An 8,625-nucleotide genomic window follows, 5' to 3' on the forward strand; every position below is an offset into this window, starting at 1 on the left:
TCTTTTGCCTCTGAGTAGCTTGGACAGGCCCGCTGTCAGTGAGAGTGTGGAGGACTGTCCGTGGTGCCCCCTCAGGAGGGGACCTGACGCTCAGGGACACTCAGGCCTGCTGTTAACACTGTGTCCAGGACAAGGCAGCCTGGTGTGCTGGCTTGCCCCTGAGCCACCAGGAGAGGTTGATGCTGCCCCTGAGAGATGTAGTGCTGCTTTCAGTTGGGAGTGCAGGTCCTGTGCTAGCTCGTCATCTGGGAGGGGGCATGGGTGCAGTTGGCAGGGCCTGTTGTGTTTGCTGCGAACGAGCCTGAGACTTGGGACTGACTCAGAGGACGGGACCTACTCAGTGCTCAGCAGGCTCCCTCTGCCTGTCCCGGTACACAAGCACACCTTTCCATTCACTAGGGACACAGTGACACTTTAGGGACTACCCACCATACATACCTCTAGCTCTTGTCAGGGAAGGGTTTATCTGACGTCACACAGGAGGGCCAGGGCTGCCCAGGAGAGACTGGGGTCTTCTGGCCTTGTCACACTCATCCACTTTGTCCTCCCTCTCTGCCCACTTCCATTGTCTGTACCCAAGGGCCCTGGTTTTACACACAGTGGGTGCCAGGACCCTACAGGATGCACACAAGTTGAAATCCATCACACCAGATGGAGACAGGCCTATGGAGAAACAAGTCAGGCAGGGTACGAGGGGCGAGGCCTCTGCAGGTGCTCTGAGAGCTACATGATGGCATGAAGTAGCAGGGGCCACCTGGCTGACCCAGGCAAAGACCCTGCAGTAGACAGTGCTCTTCAGGGCTCCAATGAGAGTAGGGGAGCGTATAGTGCCCACTGGGCTCAGCATTCAGAGAGAACAGGATGGGACCTAACAGGATGGCTGTGACATCTGGCTGCGCTAATACTAGTACAGTGAATTCCTTCTTCAGGGCCTCTCCCAGCTTGCCACAGCCTCACTTCACAAATGAAGACAATGCCATTAAAATATTTTGTAAGTCATGGAAATTCCAAAATACAAAAGGAGAGTAGTATGATACCGTGCCACAAACTGAATGGCTTAAAACAACACACTTATTCCCAGTTCTGGAGGCCAGATGTGGAAGATGAAGGTGTGGGCTCCACCCCCAGCTCCTCCATTCCATTGCCGCTTCAGCTTCTGGTGGCTGCTCCTTGATGTTCCTTGGCTTGTCACTGCATCACTAGTCTGCCTGTGTCTTCACTTGGCTTTCCTCTACTGTCTGTCAAGTCTCCACTGCATGCCTCCTACAAGGACACTTGTCATTGGATTTATAGCCCTTCGTAAAATCCAGGATGACCTTCATTTCACATATGCAAAGAACTATTTTCCCAAATAAGCCCACATTCACTGACTCTAGGGATTAGGCTGTGGGCATATGTTGGGGGCCACCATTCACCCAACTGCCTGTCCCCATACTAAAGGCGGGCTGCAGTAGGTGTGGGCCTCCTGCCCTTCCTGTCCTGTTTGCTTGCACCTCATGCTGATGTCACAGAGCCGTGACAAGACTGCGTCTGCCGACAGAGTGCCTAGGTTAGTGTCAGTTGGTTTCCCAGCACACAGCAGGCCCTTAGTCACGTGTTTTGTTTTTTAATGTGAACATAGACATATGTAGAGCGGGACTTGGCACTGGGGACCAGCTGCTGGCCAGGGACAGACAGAAAATAAGATGTAAACTACTTATGCACTTCTTGTGGCCTCCACTGTGTTAAGCATTTGAGTGTAGGTCTTTCCAAATCCTCAGAGAAGCCGACACCTCAGGCTCACCGACCTTGTTGGACTTTATGAAGGGTAATCAGGTCCATGTGTGCTCAGCAGTTGTGTTTAGCCGTTGGGGATGGGTGGCATCGAATGCTGGTGACATTGTGGGGAAACGGGTCCCCTCATACTCTTCTGGTGGAAGAACCTGTGGGTAATGGCTTTGTGAATGGCAGTTTAGTATGGTGGTTTCAGCATTTAAAATGTGGCTCTGCTTAAGTCACCATCCTAGGGTCACAGGGCTACTCCTGGGGCCATCCTGGACACAGCCGTGCCTGGATGTTTGAGTAGGGGCATTTGTGAAATGAGGCAATGAAATAACAGTAACTGAAGAGAGAAACAAGGTGGGGGAAATGTCCACTGGTGCCTTGTGTGGGCATAGGTAATGTCTTGAGGACTCATGGGGAGCCTTGGATTTGAGGGGTGGCACAGCATGCAGGGATGTCTGTCCATCTTTGCACTTTTCGAGGTAGAAATCAGTACCTGTGTAGTTTGGAAATGGAAAGGACAAGGGAGGAGACCGAGTAGGCATGGACTCTATTCCCAGTGCGGCATTCACCAGGGCCCAGTGGTGGCCCAGAGCAGGTGGCGCTTGTGCTCAGAAGCCCCACATGTCTGCAATTGACGTCTCAAGTTCTAGGGTTCTTCTCAATAAATTCAGAAATACTAACAACTGGGGAATCCAAGTGAATGGGCTTAGGGGAGATCCTGGCCCTATTTTTGTACTGAAATTCGACATCATTTCAAAGAGTTAACTAAAATCTTAAAGGGATTACTGTTAATCTTGTTGGGTGACATGGCATTGGGGTTACTTTAGAAAATGTCCTTAGCCTGTAGTTTTTACAGACATGGTGAAGTATTTGGGGGAGAAATACAAGCTTGGTACTTGCTTGAAAATGCTTCAGCAGAGGGAGAAAAAAGTAGCTGAAGCAAAATAATTGAGGTGATGCAGACGGGGTTTGTTGTATTTCTGCTTTTATGTGCATTTTAAATTTTTCATAGTAAAAGATTAAAAGGAAAATAATTACAAATGCTTTCATATTTTTGTTTCGCTTTAAATTACTAAGTTTTTAAATAGAAAGATCCAGAAGGAGACATGCCAACCATTAATAATGGTTGGAAGCCACTGAGAGGTAGAGGCAAGGGATAATGGAGATGTTTATTCCACATCTTTGTATCTGAAACTTTTAGGAGAGAGGATGTATTCTCTCTTGTACAAAAAGAAGTAAAAATGCAGGCTGACAGGAAGTGTCTTTTTGGCTGTGGTCCACCAAACTGGTTGCAGAGCCTCCTGCCTGCCATCCTTCATTCTTCCTTTAGGGTGCATTCCTAGAATTGGAATTTCTGCTCCACGGGGATGCTCAAGTCTGAGCCTTTAGATATTTACTACCAGTAAGTTTGTAGCAAGAGACCATTTTTATCTATCAGATTGGCAAAGCTGGACAAGATTAAATATGGTTGGTAAGGGTATGGAGGACAGGACCTGTAATAAGTTAGAGCTTGGGAGGGAAATTTCCTAATGGTATACCCCTACAAGTAATAATGTGCATCCACTCGTTGATCCAGTAGATGGACCTTTAGGCGTGTGCATGACACGCACACTCCAGTGGTGACTGTGCAAGGATCTGTCCCATGTTTGTAGCAGCAAACGCAGGGAGGCAGCCTAGATGTCCATCGGCAGGACTGCAGTTCCGTGAGTCAGGATGCATCCCCTGCAGCCATTAAGAAGAAACTCAAGATAGAATTGAATAAGCGTGTTGTGAACGCCATGTGTGACACGCTCCCAGTGTGCAGAAGAGGGAGGGCCTGTGCTTGTGGACCACGATGGCATGATATCGGCAGGGTGAGCATGCCACTGGTGCCTTGGGGGTTGGGTGGCACACTGGGGATCCAGGGAGGAGGGAGACGTCACTGAAATGCCACTGTGGGTAAACATTTCTTGTTGGCCACTTCTGTGAGCTGCCTTCTGGGTTTTCTGCCCACTTTTCTTTGGCATGCAGGGGAGGCACTTGGATTTTGTCTTTGGCTTTCCAGAGTTTAAAGATGATGCAAATACTTCTCAAATACTGATATTTCTTTAAATCGTAAAAGTAACGTACCTTCATGTTAAAAATAAAAAGCATACAGGAGCATATACATTGAAAAATAAACCACCTTTCTCCTCCCCATGCCCCCAAGAATCCAGCCTTACTTTCCAAAGAATATTGACTACTAACTTTTTAAAAATCCAGCCAGACATTTTCTATTCATGGTATTTTTTTTAACCCAAAGGGATCATGCTGTGCACACAATGCTGAGACTTGCCATCTCTCCCTCTAATGATCTCTTCAGGGTGCCCCGGGGTCACCGAGCATACTTCCAGGTTGTCTAGGAGATCCAGTACTTGTGGCTCCACCTCCTTGTAATGGCTGCACATTTAAGTTGTTTCCTGTTTTTATTTACTACCACAAACATTGCTTCAAGAACGTTATGGGATTTCAGTCTCATGGGATATAAAATAAAAAGCAACAAACAAACTCATAGATACAACAGAATGGTTGGTGGTTACCAGAGGGAAGGGGTGTGGGGTATGATCAAGAGGGTCAAATGTGAGGTAACATAGACTTTGGGTGGTGAGCACATGAGCACACGTGTCAGACGTCATATTATAAGGTTGTACACCTGAAATTTATATGATGTTACTAACCAGTGTTATCCTAGTTAATTAAAAAAAAAAATCATTGAACATACTTCTGTGCATTCTCATGCAATTATATCTGATGAATAACTTCCTACAAGTGGAATTTTGTCTTTAAAATGATCATACATGCTGCTGAATTGTCCTTCACGAGACTGTCCTGGCCACTACGAATAGATCTGTTTCTTGTGTCCTTGCCAGCACTGGGCACTATCAGACTTGTCATTTTCGCCAAGCTTTAGGTGCAAAATGTTTCCTAATTGAATTTGCATTTCTTTAATTATGATGAAAGTTGTGCATTTGTTCAAATGCTTACTGGCCATTTGTGTGTTCTCTGTGACGTGTTTGCTCTTTTTTTAGAAATGATTGTTCACCTCTCTACTGGTTGATTATTTTAAATCTTTTAATGGTAGCAAATTTCAAACATAGCAGATGGACGTGCAGGAGTCCATGAGCCCATCTATGTTGACCAATCTGGTTTCCTTCACAGCCTACCCACTCCCTACATCCACTCCACTCGCTTATTTTGAAGCAAATCTCAGACATCATTTCATTCATAAATGTTTTCATATATCTCTAAAACATAGGGACTCAACAAAAATCATACCATGATCACACATAAAAAATAAACAATTATTCAAATACATATTTTTATGTATCATATATTCCAAATATATTATTTCAGCTACTTAGTGTTGTTTGTCCTGAGTACAGGGCTAAAGTTGGGCAGAGATGCTGCAAGCCAGGATGCAGGGTGGCTTGACCCTGATGAAGGTGCTGCCCGCTCACTGTCAGGACACTGGAGGTCACAGGAGCCTGAGCTGTCAGCTCAGAGCCAGGGCTGAGTTGGCTGCCTCCAAAGGCGCATGCTCCCTTCTGGAGCTCACTCTGGGTGATGCCCAGGCTCAGCCCTGGAAGAGGGGGCCCAGCCCGGGGAAGAGTTGGGATGAACATATTAAGGATGTCATTTTTTAAAAATAGGTAAGAATGCTTTTTCCTTCCCTGCAGTTCTGCTGCAGGGCAGTTCCTGAGGGTGGAAAGCTGGCCTCTTCAAAGAGCAGGTGTGGTGGGGGTTGGGGTTGGCAGTGCAACAGAGAAAGAGTAGGGTGGCTTTCTTCGTGGGTTGTGTCCCCCCCAGCTCTGAGCTGCTGACCGTTTTCCCAGAAAGGGACCTGGAAGGATCTTCCATTCAGAACACAAACCAAGAACCTCTGAGGAGAGAGGAGGCTGTAACCAAAGCCCTCCCAAAGGCAGTTAGCTCCAATCACGGAAGCTGCCACTTTGTAACTGGAGTCACATTTTTCCTACTTGCCGAATGCCAGATTTGTGGATGGGCTATAGCTCAGCAGCCCAGACCCAGCTGCAGGTTCTTAATAAAGGGAGCAGTGGGAGAATATTTTTCAATTTTTTTTCTGCCCTGTACTGGCCTAGCAAAGGAAGGCAGAGAAGGACTGTTAAGTAGAGATGTCAATAATCTCAGAGTATCCCCCCCACAACTTCTCAGATTAAGGTGGTGTCTGCTAGGTTTCTCCACCATAAAGTTAGGATTTTCTCCTTGGCAACATGAAGGCAGGCTGGATTCCTCTCAGCACTGCGAAAGCATCCTTGAGTACATTCCAGCATCCAGTCCACTTGGCTCTGTTGAGTGGCCAGTTCAGCAAGCACTCAGGTGGCAGACTGTCATGTGGCATGTAGGCATCAGGGTGCTCAGCATATGCAGGGCCATGCCATCTGCACCCAGTGCACAAGACTGCCGCCAGTAGGGTGAACAAGAGAGCCACCAGAAGCAGCCCATCCCACTGCAAGAACACAGCTTGTAGTCCTCTGGGAGAAGGGAGAGGTGGACCAGCTGAGGCTGGTGTGGAGGTTTTAAGGCTCTTTCCATTCCCCACACCCAGCCTGAGTGGAAGACAAGCCAGGAGAGTTTGAATGTTTGGAGAGACGGAGGGATGGTCAGGAGGGCAGGCAGGTTAAACAATGAGGGGGGGCATGGAGTGAGGGTGAGCATGCAGCCAGAAAGACATCCAAACCAGCAAGAAGCATGACAGGTGGGCCACAGCCTTGGCCACTTGTGTTTACAGCCCATGAGATCCCAGATAGGCAGAAAGATCCCCAGGAAGACAGACTTCTAGATGGAGTCCTGGGGAGATGAACAGACTCCAGCAGGACAGCCAGACAAACGGACAGATTCTTGGACAAATGGTAAGATGCTTAGCCAGACATCTAGAAAGACCTGTGGCCTGACACATGGATGTCCCCCTTACTCCACGTCCAGACAACCAAAATACAGAATCCCTCAAGGACAGCCCCCCCCCACAACTGGACAAAGAGACGTTATCCCAGTGGAGAGGTACCCCACCTACCCAGTCAACTAGCCAGCCAGACCTTTAGCTTGACAGACTTAACCTCTGCCAGTAAGAAAGATCTCAGCCTATGAGGAAGCCAGGCCCCTGGCAGGATATACAGAGAGATCCCCTCAAGTCAGATGGATAGACAGACCCTGAAGTCAGGTGGACAGATACACGTCACCCTGTCAGACCAACAGAGCCTACACCCCTAGGTGGACAGAACATCCCCAGCTAGTCAAACCCCTGTTGCTGGGTCAGCCTCCCTTTCAGTCACTACCATGGATGATAGGGATGGCCCACTGATCCCTCAGTGTCACCTCTATCCCCAGGTACCACCAGTTTGCAGTGACCATTGACTTTCAATGACATCTACTACCACCAGGGTCCACAAAGCGCTTTCATGATCCCTCAGTGACTTCCCCATTTGCTCATATGCACTAGTCCCGAATGACTGCCATTAGTATCCATGAGGACTCAGAGACACAGGAGTCTCTGTGACTCCTCCAGTGACCTCTTATTTTCTCAGAGTTTATAGATACATCTGTATCCCACCTCCCTGACTATCCAACAAGCCATGACCATCCACGAAATCTCAGTGATTCCACCGACATTCACTATTGTGTCCTGAGTAGGAGCCCTCAGTGACCTCCCTGACTCTCTTGACCCCTCAATTACTTAAACTAAGACTCCAAATCCCAGGAGCCCCTCAGTTACTTTCACTGTCTTTTACTGACCTCCCAGTGACTGCTGTAACATCAACTGACAGTCCCCAGAAACATCCACGATCTCCTACTGGCCTCCAATGAATTCACTATCAATGTCCATCCCCAGTGATTCTGACCACCTTTGAACCCTCAAAAATGAAACTGACAAATGGAGTCCACAGTGACCCCCAGTAACTCCTCAGTAAACGAAACATCCCCACTGATCCACTTTGACCTTTCAGTCACAAACCAGGGTCAGCAAACCACAGCAGGCAGGCCATGGGGGGAAAAATAAAGAATATTTTTGTAACACATGAAAATTACATGAAATTAAAATTTTAGTGTCCACAAATGAAGTTTTATTGACACACAGCCACACTCCTCCCTTTATATATTGCCTATGGCTGCTTTCACACTGCCATGGCGGAGTTGAGTAGCTGGCACAGACCACAGAACAAAGTCCTTTAAGAAAGGGTTTGCCCATCCCTACCTTAAACATCATTCTGGTAATTCCCTAATGAATTAAATCCACAACATGAACCAATGACCCTGTTGATCCCTCAATGAAAAGGTACACCTCACCCACTGGTCACCTTTCGACACCTCAAGGACCTCAAACTGGATTCCACAGACACCCTCTCCATTGACAACTCCCTTCCCAAAATTCCTTCCGTGACCCCGGGAAGGGGCTGGGCTAGCCTACCTGCCCAGGACAGTCCTACGCCATGCCCCTGGGCTCCTATCTGCTCTTTCCAGCCTCTCTTTGGTGACTCCGGAAGCTGGGGCAGCAGCTGTCCTCTGGCTTTTTCCTGCACATTTTCTGAAGCCCAGGGTGTGGGAAGAGAAAAAAAGAAGCTCTTTGAAAGTGTTGATACCACCTTGTCCCTGGAACCCATTTCCAGGCCTCAGTTCTGGGTTTCTCCGTAGGTATATGCAGATTGAGATCCTCAAACTGTGTTTCCCAGAAAATAAGACAGGGTCTTATATTAATTTTTGCTCCAAAAGACGCACTAGAGCTTATGATTTTTGTCATCCTGAAAAGTCATGCTAGGGCTTATTTTCCAGTTAGGTCTTATTTTTGGGGAAACAGGGAAGGACTGGATCCTGGCGCTCCCAGCTCCT

The sequence above is a fragment of the Rhinolophus sinicus genome, chromosome 1 (genome assembly GCF_057876585.1).
Source record: "Rhinolophus sinicus isolate RSI-liver-muscle chromosome 1, RSI-T2T, whole genome shotgun sequence".
Lineage (NCBI taxonomy): Eukaryota > Metazoa > Chordata > Mammalia > Chiroptera > Rhinolophidae > Rhinolophus > Rhinolophus sinicus.